Genomic DNA, 14,997 nt, shown 5'->3' on the forward strand with positions numbered 1-14,997 from the left:
TTTTCAACTAGGGTTTGACCCATATTTTCTTTCATATTGGGTGTCTGGTGTTCGTGTAGGTACTACCTCTGTTGTGGTTTATTGGCCCCCTTCGTATTTTGTAGTACCAAACTTTGACCTTAGATTTAACTAAGAATATATCAATGCATGTCATCGAAAAAAATATTGTTGGACGGTTATTCCCGGCTATGTTCATCTACTATATGCAATAATTATGCATGTGCTTGCTCGCCGTTTAGGCAGCCGCGGCGTGCTCTACTCGCGTGCCTTCTCACTCTACTCGTCGTTTAGGCACCAATGCTCGCTCGGGTCGCGTCCCTTCGCGCGTGCTCTGCTAGCGGTTGGGGCCGGCGCACGATCACATTAGGGAAGCTTTAGTTATTTGATCTTAGGTTATGTTAATTAATTATACTTCCAGAGCCAGAATCATCCAGCTCTAGAGGTATAATTAATTAACCTAAACTATGATCTCCGGCGCCCATTCCCGTCACGCAACTCCATCCTATTGTCGGCCGTTGGGGGTATGCCGGCATGTGTGGGTAACTAGCTAGCAAGTGGATCAGTAGCGAGTCACTGCTGGCGGTCATTGTTGTGGTTAATTATAGCTAGCAGCTGGCTAGGGGATTGGGGATTTTACAATTCACCCCTATGGAGCGCGGGAAACCTTTGCTAGAGCGCAGGAAGCCTTCACTGGAGCGCGGGAAGACTAAGTGGAGCACACAACCCGACAACCATATGCGGTGTGACGTGTTACCACACACGTGTTAACATAAGGAAACATATGTGTAACTTACTAATCATCGCACATGAGTACTTGCACACGCATCGTGTGCAATTCTTCGAGCCATCGCAAGCAACTAGCATCATTTTTCAAAGTTTTTAGTACACATAGAATCGCACATGAATTAACTCTAGTAACCGTCTGTGTTATATTTTCTCATCGCAAACAGTTCATCCGAGTGGGTTGTTTGCCGCGTATCCCACTCATCTTGTTTACATGAATCGTTTGTGTCTTTTTTGGCTCATCGCAAACAGTTCATCTATGAACTGTATGCCGCATATCAAACACATCTTGTTAAGTTGAACCGTTTATGTTGCGTTCCCTAATCGAAAATAGTTCGTCCAAGTGAACCGTATGCAGTATATCACACACACCTTGATATGGCTAATTGTTTCTGTTGCATTTCCTAATAGCAAACAGTTCATCTGAACGAACTGTATGCTGTATATCACACACACCTTGATATGGTTGTCCGTTTCTAGTGTTCTGTCTCATCACAAACAATTCGTATGGATCAACAGTATGCCCTTCGTCGCACACGCAACTAAAAACTGAACCGTGTTTGATGTCTCCGTCATCGCAAATGTTTTGCATCTTTTTTGACGGGTTTTTTACATTACTGCTTGCGATTAATGCATCGCACACAGTTTCTCAAAGGGTATGTGATTGTAGTGTTGCGTTAGCAGCATCCTGCAGTAGTGGGAAGGCACCCGTGGAAATGGCTAGCCATGGATTGTGAAAGAATGATAGAAAAAAGAATAAACTTTATTTTATGTTTGGGAACCGCCTATGATGTATGTAGCATGGGAAGTATTGGGAATTACTTGGTCGTTTTCGTTGATGGGAAAAAGCATGCCTCTCAAAAAACATTATCTCTCAATTTAAGCTTTGACCTCTGGCACCTCTACAAATCTCTGCTTCCCTCTGCGAAGGGCCTATTTATTTACTTTATGCAATTTTTATTTTTATTTGAGTCTCCATCTTCTCTTATAAAGCACCAACTAGGGAGCACTATGATCATACTTGTGCATTGGATGTAGCTAATATTCGAGTGTGCTTCGTGAATGGATCAATTATTGAGCATTATGGGTTAGGGATAACTTTCTTTAGTATTGATATTTTGAAAGACATGGTTGCTTGTTGATATGCTTGAGTATTGAAATCTTCATGTCAAATTCAACATGGCAATGGGTACCCGCTACCCTCAAACCCGGCGGGTGAAAACCCTATTAGGGTAAGGGTATGAGAAATAAAAATACCCATGGGGTTTTAAATGGGAAAAAGTTGTACCCATCGGGTAAGGCAGGTACGAGTACGGGAAGGCAATACCCATACCCGTGAACCAGAAAACCCATATACTACTACACCATGTCAAGTAGGTCCCATGTGTCATTGACTAGATTCAGAAAAAAAAAACCTAGGTTGCCAGGCACTAAGTACAACTTGTCAAGTAGATTCTTTATCCTCGCACCTGTAGCCACCTCCAAAAGGGAAAAGGCCTAGGTGTCCTGGTCATTACAAGGTGGGACATGGTCGTGGCCGTGGCTGCCCTATGCAACGTCTGGCTACTATTACGAGGAACGTATGTGATCTGCCAATGATAAGGGCAGAGCATGACAAGCGTCCAATTTGGTGATGCTCCACACTTAACACTTTTTAAAATTTCTATGATGCATGAATGTGTTGATGATTGGTCTACTGACGAATGCGTACGATGTATGAATGGATTATTTGAATGTCTTGATGATTGTTTTCTCAACTTTGAACATGCTGAAATATAAATACCGAGATGGGTATTTTTACCCGTGGGTATTGCCCATACCCTGCTGGGTATAGATACGGGAACAATTAGAAACCCGAGGTGTGGGTACGAGTACGGGTTTGGGCAGAACATATTGATATAGGTGCGAGTTTGGGCACACATTACCCATACCCATACCCTGCAGGTGCCATGTTGATGTCAAATATAGACTATTGCTTTGAACCATCTAAAACTCCAAATGTCCATATTACAAAATGAAAGAATATGTGATAAACATGTTAGGCAGCATTCCACATCAAAAAATCCATTTTTATCATTTACCTACTCAAGGACGAGTAGGAATTAAGCTTGGGGATGTTGATACATCTCCAATGTATCCATAATTTTTGATTGTTCCATGCTGTTATATTATCATTCTTGGATGTTTTATATTCATTTTATAGCAACTTGATATCATTTTCTGGGACTAACCTATTGACGTAGTGCCCATTGCCAGTTGCTGTTTTTTGCTTGTTTTTTTACTTGGCAGAATATCCATATCAAACGGAGTCCAAACACAACGAAACTTTTTGGAGATTTTTTTCTGCCGAGAAGACAACTTGGGAGCTAAGGAAGTGCACAAGGGAAGGCCTGTGGGGCCCACCACCCACCTGAGAGCGCTAGAGGCCCCTGGCGTGCCCTGGTGGGTGGTGGGGCCCATGGAGGTCCTTTCCACCGCCTCTCAGCTCTATAAATACCCAAATATTCTAGAAACCCTAGGGGAGTCGACAAAACATAATTCTAGCTGCCGCAAGTTCCAGAACCACGGGATCCAATCTAGAGGCCCTTTTCGGCACCTTGCCGGAGCGGAACACGAACACGGAGGGGGTCATCATCCTCACTGGTGCTCCTCCAATGATGCGTGAGTAGTTTACCACAGACCTGCGGGTCTGTAGGCAGTAGCTAGATGGTTTCTTCTCTCCTTTTGATTCTCGATACAATGTTCTCCTCGATGTTCTTGGAGGTCTATTTGACGTAATGACTTTTTGCAGTGTGTTTGTTGGGATTCGATGAATTGCGAGTTTATGATCAGTTCTATCTATGAATATTATTTGAGTCTTCTTTGATCTGTTATATGCATGATTATTATAGCCTCGTATTTCTTCTCCGAAACTTTTGTTTGGTTTGGCCAACTAAATTGATTTTTCTTGCAATGGGAAGGGGTGCTTTGTAATGGGTTCGATCTTGCGGTGTCCTCACCCAGTGACAGAAGGAGTAGCGAGGCACGCATGTATCGCTGCTATTAGATTTGTCATGATACATGCATTAAAATTTGTCATGGTCCATACAAAAAATATTTTTCATGGTCAAAATACTAGAATTTCCATGGTTAAAATACTAAAATTACCAAGATCTATAAACTAAAATTGTCATAATTTATGAACTAAATTTGCCATGTTGAATTACTAAAAAATGCCATGATCCATGAATTAAATTTGCCATGCTTAATTACTAAAAATTTCCATGGTCAATTAATAAAAATTGTCGTAATAAGTAGTTGAAGTACAATGGTAGCATTAAATCTAGAATAAAAAATAGATGAAACATTTCATGCCAACTTTAGTGTAAAGACTATGGCAACGTCGGTGTAAACATCATGGATACTTTTGGCTAAAAAATCGTCGAAACATATCAATATGGGATCTAGTTTTGAAAATCTCGTTGAGACAGGTTTAATGATGAAATATATTTTTAATCAAATTTTTTATTTATAAATAACATTTTTAAGTCTGAAAACAAAAAGATTTCTGTTTTGACATGTTTTCAATACGGAAGTGCCGACTATTTAATTATTCTTTTTTGCGGGAAAGCGTTGCTACTTTATTCATTGTCCATAGCTTTGTGTACGGAGATCTTCGAGCTAATACACCCCGGAGCCACATGGAACCAAATCTTACACAACGATTTACAACAACCTTCCCTAGCAAGAATATGCGCTATTCTATTTACGGAACGACGTACCCATACCACCCTAGATTCTTGAAACTGGCCTAGTAGTTCCTTTATCTCCTGAATAACTTGTCTGTTCGCCGATAAGTCCCGATGTTGGTTGGCGATTTTTCCCACTGCAGTCTGTGAGTCCAGCTCCACCACCACCTTTTGGGCGTTCACTTCCTGCGCTAGAAGAATACCTCGACGACAAGCAAATAGCTCCGCAGTCTCTGGATTCGCACCAGCTGGGAAAAATGGCACGCTCCTGCCACAAACATGCCATGGTAGTCCCTAAGAACAGCTCCACCTCCTCCAGATCCGCCCTGCTTTGCCATTGCCTTGTCCGTGTTGACTCTCGTCCAACCCTCCTCCGGTTTCCTCCAGGATTTCATGGGCCGGTGCACAGGTGGGCTCGTGGGAGCCTCTCCGATTGTGTTCCACTCCTTGCCAAGGCAGACAACTCTCTCGGCGATCGCACCCGGATCCTCAATTCTTTTGCTCTCCCTCGCACTGTTGCGCGCCAGCTACAGTTCATACCATGCCCTCATTACAATCTGCCTCTCCTCATGGGCCGCCGCCGCAAACCAGTCAAACACCCATGATCGCATGCAGTCCAGCGTATGAATGTGTTTCGAAAGCTACGGTAATGGTGCCCCGACCTCTTGACTTAGCACTCTCCAGAACTAAACTGAATGGGGGCAGCGCCACATCCTGTGGACAATAGTCCCCTCCCTCCCACAAGCAATACAAAAGAAATCGGGTTTAACCCGACACCGTAGAAGTTCGGCTCCCACCGCAAGCCCATTTTTTAACATTCTCCAGCCATGTATCTTAACCTTATTCGGAACACCGGTCGACCATAGCTCCAACCAGGTTTTGTGGGCAGCAACGGAATCTGATGCAGAGGCCAGTGCCTTTTTGGACTCCTTAATATTCATACCGAGATGATACGCTGACCTGACAGTGAACATACCACTCTTTGTGAAGTTCCAGGCTCTGTAGTCCTCTGTACCAGGACCTTCCACCAAAATCTGCCTTATATCTTTAGCATCGCTAGGAGTAAAAATCACTTTCAGCTTGCCCTCATCCCAACTTGTCCCTTGCTCCACTAGTAGGTCTTCCACTTTCACCGTATTTGGTACGTAGTTGGCTCCCAGTGGAACCATACTACCTGCCCTCGGAATCCAGTGATCATGCATCACATTAATTCTTGATCCATCACCAATTCACCAAATAAGACCGTGAGCTAGAAGACCCCTTCCATGCATCAGACTTCTCCACGTATATGAACAACTCCGTGGGCATGGTGCAGCCATGGTATCCATAACCTAGAAATACCGTGCCTTCAACACTCTCGCACACAAGGATGTGGGGGTCATCAGAATCCTCCAAACCTGCTTAGCTAGGAGAGCTTGGTTAAACACTTCAAAGTCACGAAACCCCATCCCACCAGCTTGCTTCCTAGTGCACATCTTATCCCAGGGCACCCAATGCACTTTTTTCTCACCGTCGGTTGCCCCCCACCAAATTTTGAAGAGATGGATTTAAGGTTCCCGCACATTTTCTTGGAGAGCTGAAAGCAACTCATCGAATAGGTCGGTGTAGCTTGCAACACCGACTTGATGAGTACTTCCCTTGCCGCCTTCGACAAGCCTTATCCTTTCCAGCCAGAGACCTTTCCCCTCGAGGCTTCTCTGGCATGCTTTTGACCAGCCTACCATAGGTGGTAGCCCTAGATATTTTTCATTCAGCGCCTCGGACTAGATCCTAACTAGATTCTTTATAGAATCCTTCTCATCACCGCGTCCCTTTCCGAAGAAGATAGACAACTTCTGCAAATTAACTCTCTGACCTGACGCCTCCTCGTACTCTTGTAATACTTGCCGAAGCCGCGCTATATTATTGCTGGAGGCCTCTAGTAACACAATGTTGTCATCAGCAAAAAGTAAATGTGTGACCGTGAAGACAGTGCGCCCAAAAGCCACACCCTGAATCTCCTTCTCCCGCTGGGCCTGTTTCAAAAGGGCCGAGAAACCCTCGCCACAGAATAAGAAGAGGTAAGGAGAAATAGGATCTCCTTGGCGTAAACCTCGGGAGGGAAGAAATCTGTTTGAGAAGTCCCCGTTGAGTTTCACCGAGAATCTAGCTGAAGATACACACCTCATAACCATGGCCGTCCATGAATGAGGGAACCCCAGCTTGGTCATCATATGCTCCAAGAAAGACCACTCCACTCTGTCATACACCTTCATCATATCTAACTTAACTGCGCATAATGGTTTCTTCCGCTTCCTTGTTCCAATAGCATGAACGCACTCATAAGCATCGCGGACATTGTCGGTTAAAAGTCTACCCGGCACCAACGCACTTTACACCAAGCATCGCGGATGTTTTCTTGCTAGGGAAAAACAGATTGATACCAGGTTCTTGGTTCTTGTTATTGGCATGTGCCTTTACACCAAGCTGAAGTTTTCAGTGTTCAGCTGCCTTCCAAAGGTCAGAATTGTATCCATGAATTGTGTTTCGTGTTCCATATTTACTTGCCTGGATTTAAAAGAATTTTTGTGGGTTACAAATCACAGGCAAATTTGCCACATTGGTCGGAATCACATAATTCAATGAAAGGAATTTTTTTTGACTGTTTTAGCTTGAGGTCCAATTTGGCACTGTTTTCAAGGATTCAGTTTCTGTCGGATTATTGTTTGGTTATTTGTACCACTTCATCTATTTTCTCAAATATGTTTTTTTACATCAAAATTAAGCTTGTAGTTTGTTTTCCAAGAATACCATAAAAGTGGGAAAGATCATCTGAAAGTCTTTCAATCATTGTTTGGTTAAGTAAATAAACAAGCTTGTAGCAAGATTTAGAATCTGAGGCAATGGTCATTTCTTGTCAAGCGCAGATATTGGCTAGAAAGACTGCAAAGATTGGTCTCGATCTGATTCACTTGTTCAAGAAGGCATCACATGTGCTTATGGGCTGCCTTTGCTCCAAAGGCGCCAAAGATCATGCTGATGCCACTTCCGAAAACAGAGAACCATCAAGTAAAGATGACCCTAAGACTGCATCAGGTACGAATGATGGCAGCAAAGTCATGCCATATGCTGGAGAGAAGGTGGTGGTAGCTTTTGATGCTAGGTTCAGCAGTTGTAACAATGCAGAGTTGAAAGGGCTCTCAGGTGAGCATGTTGTTTATGGGTGGCCAACTTGGCTTGCAAATGTGGCGCCTAAAGCAGTAGAAGGCTGGTTGCCTCGACGAGCCGATTCATTCGAGAAATTAGACAAGGTGAACAACTGATTTGATTGCGTGGCTTATGTATATTAAATTTCCTGATAAAGAATACTGATTAATTGAATGCTTTCTTTTGAGTTGTAGATTGGACAAGGAACTTACAGTATTGTGTATAAAGCCCGAGATCTTGAAACAGGGAAGATTGTTGCACTAAAGAAGGTGCGGTTCGTCAACATGGATCCTGAAAGTGTTCGCTTTATGGCTAGAGAAATCCATATTCTTCGGAGACTGGATCATCCAAATATCATAAAGCTTGAAGGAATTGTAACATCTCGTGTGTCGCAGAGCCTGTATCTGGTTTTCGAATACATGGAACATGACCTTTCCGGTCTTATTGCAAGTCCAGGCCTCAAACTCACCGAGTCACAGGTGGTTAGCGTCCGACTCTTGCATTGAACAGTTAAGAAACTTACATTGACTAAAACAATTAAACATGAATGTCAGATAAAGTGCTTCGTTCAGCAGCTGCTTCATGGCCTTGATCATTGTCACAAAAATGGAGTTCTGCATCGAGACATCAAATGATCGAACCTCTTGATTGACAGCAATGGAGTACTGAAGATTGCAGACTTTGGCCTGGCAACATCTTTCGACCCTGACAATCCACAACCACTAACTAGCCGTGTTGTGACATTGTGGTACAGACCACCAGAGCTTTTACTTGGTTCCACAGAGTATGGTGTCGCTGTGGATATGTGGAGTACAGGGTGTATTGTGGCAGAACTCTTTGCTGGCAAACCAATCATGCCAGGAAGAACCGAGGTATTTCTTATTTTGCCTTTGAAGATCCAGAAACAACATCAGTTACCTTTCAGATTTTTATGCTGGTTGAAGTCTTATGATTTTTTTTTTACAATAATGTTATCGTAGGTGGAGCAAATTCACAAGATCTTTAAGCTCTGTGGGTCGCCGATGGATGACTATTGCAAGAAATCAAAGGTGCCAGAAACAGCGATGTTCAAGCCTCAGCAGCAATATAGGCGGTGTGTTGCTGAGACTTTCAAAGATTTTCCTCCTTCCACAGTAGTTCTCATAGACTCCTTGCTTTCATTAGAACCAGAAGTTCGTGGAACAGCTTCCTCAGCTCTTCAGAGTGATGTAAGTTTCTGATCCTCTCATAAGAATCTTTTGTATGGTGCAATACCTGGCTTACAAAACTTCTTCAGACTTTTCTTTGGTGTTGCAACATATTAATGAATATACATGCAGCTCTCCTGCATGGTCTCCTTTTTTTTAACTTCTCGGAAGTTTGACATATTAGTGTAGTTAAAATTAGACCGCTGTTAGTATATTTTGAAATGAATAGCTATCAGTGGCAGGGGCGGAGCCAGCAAATTTAGCCATTGGGTTCATTTATTGACTTTTGAAGATCGATACGAATTAATCGAGTGTAAAGTCTAATTTCACACAATCTCACAAGAAAGATTATAGCACTCAAAAGCAAGATACAGCTGAAAATATGACATCACTTGTCATATATTGTGTTACATAAAAAATTGAAGAGTGCACGGCATACCGATTAGATATTATAGCTAGTCCAGGACCAAAAAACTTCATAGATTCAGGTATAGCTTACTCATCTTGCTGAAACGCTGAAAAAAACGATAAGTTAGTTTGACCCATCTATCATAACTACCATTATAGTACTTGGTATTGTATCACTTTTAACTTGTCCCTTATTATTATCCCTGAAATGAAAACAGCCTAAACAAAAGGTCTTATGCACATTGTCACTATACTCAAGTGAACCATCATTCTGGATCAAATCTTGGTGAAGCATCTTCAATGACCCTCTGTGCCTAATCAAAGTTAGGTGTTACCCATAAGATCCAATGATTAAATATCTTCACCTAATCACATCTAGCTTCTTAGAAAATTTTATGTACTCCCAAAATTTCTTTCGATCAGCCGGATTACTTGCAGCATCGAAATTTGATGCATTTTTTCTGGGTATAATAGTTGGCCTTGAAATGTCTGCATCATTATCTCGATCTGGTGGTTTGCTTTTTTAGTTCATAAATATCGTTCAATAGTCCATGTAATCAAAATACAGGGGATAAGCAAATAGAAAACTCGCGCAAAAATCAATACTTGGGTCGTAGTAGACTAGATATGACAGAGGAGATGCGCAGATTGTGATTCATTACCTTGAATCTGTATTAGTGGTTGGGTTGTCGCTCAGCAGCTGGCCTCTGGCGACCAGTCGACGGTAGAACACCCAACAGGAGAGAGGAGATTGCTTGAGTTTTCTTAGGAAGCGATTCAACGAGACGAGAGGCGGCGCCGCGGCGGCCAAGTACTCGTACAGAGAACTGACGCACAAACCTAGGCACTTCACATGATGTGGGCTTTTGGGCTTTTGACTGGCTACTACTCCCTCCGTCCGCGAATAAGTGTACTTCTAACTTTTATGTTAAGTCAAAGTTTTGAAATTTTGACCAACTATATACAAAAGAGTGATAACATATATGACATCAAATTGATATATTATGAAAGTACATTTCAAAATAGATCTAGTGATATTAATTTAGTGTCATAAATGCTAATACTTTTCTCTATAAAGTTGGTCAAAGTTTTAAAACTTTGACCTAGGACAAAAGCTAGAAGTACACTTATTCGTGGACGGAGGGAGTACGTGGGATCTTGTTTTTTTTTTCTTTTTTTTTCTGTACGTGGGATCCTTATTTGATGGGTTCAGCCACGGTTTTCTGTTGGGTTCATGCCAAAAAAATACATGCATGCCTATGGAGCGACGGAAAAATCGTTGGGTTCAGCTGAACCCAACGACTCAACGCTGGCTCCGCCACTGATCAGTGGTAAGTGGTAACCTTAGTTGCTGCCGGTTTTCTGATCTCCCTTGTGTGACTGTGCATCTACCTGTAGTACTTTGCTTACGTGAATATCTCAGGATCTGTAGTACTTATCCTATGTTTCAAATCTCTTTCAGTTTTTTAAAACAGAGCCACTTGCTTGTGACCCTTCAAGTCTACCGAAACTTCCAGCAAGCAAGGAGTATGATGTTAGACTCAGGCAAGAGGAAGAGAGGAGGTGCACTTGCCAACATCACCATTTCTTGTTCCATCTGGACTCATTGCACTCCTTGTTGGGCGGTTCAATCAAATGCCAATACTCTGCATTCATGTTCTTGCAGGCAAAGAAAGGCAGCTCTTGGTGGACGAGGAGCTGAATGTTCCAAACCAGGAAATGAAAATCATGTAACCAGTCGTGCTGTCAATGGTGCTGCTGAATCGAAGGTAGCGATTCCAGATTATTGCTTGAGTTCCCAATTAATAGATTGTTGTACAAAAAATCAAATAATTAGTCTGTTTTGTTAATTCTAAATATGTACAGCTAACAGGTTTTATGCTTTAAAAAACATGGGCAAATTCCTAAAAAGTTACCCCTAAAACATGAGCACATCTCTTTATAAGGCATGCACCTTCGGAAGTACATCTGCCTGTCCTTGTCACCCTGCAGGAACACGCGCATGCCAGTTCAAAGAGCAACAGCGTGAAGTTCTACCCCGAGGATAGCGTGCCCGGTTTCCGGGTGGAGCCACGCCGGTTGCCAACCACGGTGCAGGTTCCTGGATTTGGCTCTACATGGAACATGGGAGGTTACACAGATCATCCAACGACGCCTGGTTGTGCCTGCAGTTCTGTTCATGTCGCAAATTCCTCTACCTCGAGGACAAAGGCATCATCGCATTCACATATACCACAGTTTTGCACGACAGATCTGAGGAATGCAGTTGAGGTTCAGAATCAGCCACCTGATAGGCCTGTATCATCTCACAACAAGAACCCCCTAGAGGTGCAGGACGCTATGATCAGTGTGCTACTGCTAAGGGAAGTATTGAGGATTTATATTCTTTCATCTCACATGGCTCGTACCATTGCCTTTCTGTGGTCAGAATCATGGAAGGAAGCTCAGGAGGATCCACCACTCGGGGCCATTGGTGCCGCCGGGAGGGAATATCGAGGACATGCTCAAGGAGCACGAGAGGCACATCCAAGAGGCGGTGCGCAAGGCACGGCTCGGCAAGACGAGCAGGTAGCGAGCAGCTGAAAAGGTCGTACGGGAGCTCTGCGAACATGGACCGGATTTCAGAGGTGTCAGCGCCACATTCGTCTGCAAAGCTGCCGTTTCACGTTGCTGCAGGTCCCCCCTGTATAGAGTTTTAGCATGTAACCGTGTGTTCTCATATAGGATATTGGGGGTGTTTATATACTCTATAAACTGAAAAAGCGCAGGGCATGACTGAATTTATAGATCCTTGTTAGTGTATTTTTTATGGTAACTCCTTGTTAGTGTATATAGTACCTGAACCTAGAGTTTCATCAAGGTTTGGTACACTTGAATTATGAGCCGTTCTTGCTTAGACAGACCTGAACTCCAACGCAGGTACCCATTTCGTCCTCCGCCGTATGTTTGGGTCGTCGCGGACAAAAGTGTTGGCCCAACGCGCCGACCCATTCCTAAAACGCGTCCTTCGTGGATCCATTTGCGGCTCAAATTTACGGCTGAAATGCGTCGGTGCGGACGCGAAGCGGACTCGCCGCGTGTCCTGGCGGCCGCCCAACTGCCGCGGTCAGCTTTATTAATGATAGCCGCTCACCGCGGGCCCACGCGTCAATGACGGTGGTTGGCCTTTTTTAATCCGAGTGTGCGGTGTGTGTGTGTGGGGGGGGGGGGTCCTCGTCCGCTTTCAGACGCCCCGTTCGCATCTCATCACCCATGTGCTCCCCCATCGGCGGCAAAGCCTAGCAAACCCTAGCCACCACAATGGGCCTCTTCTCCGGCAAGGGAAAGGGCAAGGCGACCGTTCCCGTGTGCCCCCTGCCTCCCCCGTCGTCCTCCCACCGGCCGAGGCAGCGCATCGCCGTCCCAGTGCACCACGTGAAGTGGCACTGGGAGCATCGCGTCCTACTCCCCTACCCCGACGTGACGCTGCACATGACTGACACTTGGATCCGGAGAGGATCCCAGTGCCGACGCGCCGCGGTCGGCGCGGGCGCACGCGGAAGAGGTGCGGCGCCGGAGGCAGCTGCTGACGCCGGAGTAGCGCCAAGACCCGACGTACGCGTTCGACTCGCCCGTGTGGCAGCGGTGGTTCGAGCACGAGGAGGCCAGGAGGTGTGGCGTCCGCGACGTGCGCCATGGCTCCTCGCCGCCGGCCCTCGTCATGCGCGACAAGGACCAGGAGGAGGAGGCCACCTACCAGGCGGCGCTGGCCGACGTCCTCCGTGAAAGCGAGGAGGAGGAGGAGGAGGAGGAGGAGGAGTACCAGGCGCACATGGCGGAGGCTGTGGCGCTATCCGTAGCCGGTGACTGCGTCGTGCCACCGTTGAGGCCATCGTCCCCTGTCAAGGCCGAGCCGGAGCCAGAGCCAGAGCCGACCCCCATCGAGCGCTACTCACGGATCGGGCGAGTGCGCGAGTGTGTCAGCGCGCCGCCGGTGCAGGAGCAGGCCTACCTCGAGCAGCGAATTTTGAACTTTCTCGGGCCGAGCACTTATACTTCTAGCAACATTGTTTTTCGTTTATGAGTTGTTTCTAAAAAAATAAAATGGCATTGTGTCTTTTGTATTTTTAACATGTATCCTAGGTTTTGATAAATTCCGAACTTCTGTGTTATTTTAATTTGAACTACACATTTATCTATTTCGAGTAATTACTTGTTTTTAATTTTTAAATAAACAACAAATTTGACTGTACTTTAAAAATAACGGATATTTGAGTTTCTTAAAAATAGTAAAATCCTAGATTTTTTTATAAACATCGAACCACTTCGTTATTTTAAAATGAACTTCTGGTATTTTAAAAAAGGGAGAATTCTATTTAAATATTTTATTTAGTCATTCCTTTTATTTTAATTTCAACCTTTTCAGTTTATTTCTTAGTAATGAGAAAAAAACCAAGATTTTTATAAACTTAGAACTTCTCGGTTATTTTAATTTGAATTTCTTAGTTTTATTCATAGGAACAATATGTTTTTAAATAAGCATCCATTCTTTTATAAATGAGCTTCATAATTTTATTTTTCCTACAAACGAAATAATTTGAATTTTTTGTATAAATTGAACTACTACGTTATTTTAATTTGAACTTCTTGTTTTCATTTTTTGTAAAAAAGCCGAGTTTTCTATAAACGTCAAACTGCTCCATTTTTATTATTTTGGACTTCCTGGTTTTAGAGAATAGGTAAAGTTTGAACTATTCATTTTATTAAATTTGAACTTCCGAGTTTTCTTTTTTGTTAAGAATGGGGAAAATAAAAACTAAACCTTTTTTGCACACACATCTAACCCTTATGTGTTTTCTTTTATGAACTAATGATACAATACATATTTTGATATATTTTTTGCATCAGAACATGCGATTTTTTTTGCATGTACAAACTTAATGTTTGTATTGCATATTTAAACTTTCCGGTTATTTTTGTATATGAACTTCCTGGGGGCATTTTTTAATGCACTTATGGATGTGCACTTTTCAAGACCCTTTTTTTTGGACTCTCGCACATGATGAAGTAGAAATATAGTGATGGGGTATTTTCATTTGTTTCTAGAACTATCTTTTTCACTTAGCTAAAATAAGAAACAACAATTTAACATTGCTCACAGTTACTTTTTTTTTTACTTTGTACATCTTTGGACATCTTTTCCCTAGTTGAACTTCTTGAACTGCTCTATTTTTTTATTTTGACCTTCTTGATTTTCGTAATAAACATTGATTTTATGTGTTATTTAAATTTGAACTTCTAGGTTTTTTTAAAAGAGGGAAAGTACATTAAAAAACTTGTACGAATATATAAGGTAAAATCCTATTACAGAGACTAGTACTAGGAATCAGTGCATGCATCCATTAGATGAGAATCGATTGGAGAGAGAAAGAGAGAGTAATTTCGTAGCTAAGTTTGATTAAGAATAAACTAATGAAGGTAGATTTTACATCTCATAGCCAAGTGAATGGTGCGCCACGTGAAAACCAGTGGCCTTTTTCTCGACCACAACTTCATTTCTTATCCATGTCCTCTCTCCAGTCACCACCGAACGCTCAAAATAAATAAATTCCGTCTCTCTTTTTTGTGTTCTTTTCTCTGAAATTTTCAGGGTTATAAGACTATCTTAATCTTCTTTCTACCAGCTTAGTAGTACCAATAGCTGCTTTGCGGAGGACACACCTAAA

General features: G+C 43.1%; 1 pseudogene; it reads left to right on the forward strand.

The window, feature by feature from the left end:
- The first annotated feature begins 6,906 nt into the window (after positions 1-6,906).
- LOC123110911 (probable serine/threonine-protein kinase At1g54610) lies at positions 6,907-12,157 on the forward strand (annotated as a pseudogene).
- Positions 12,158-14,997: the final 2,840 nt, after the last annotated feature.

This window comes from Triticum aestivum, chromosome 5B (assembly GCF_018294505.1).
Source record: "Triticum aestivum cultivar Chinese Spring chromosome 5B, IWGSC CS RefSeq v2.1, whole genome shotgun sequence".
In the NCBI taxonomy this organism is placed as follows: domain Eukaryota; kingdom Viridiplantae; phylum Streptophyta; class Magnoliopsida; order Poales; family Poaceae; genus Triticum; species Triticum aestivum.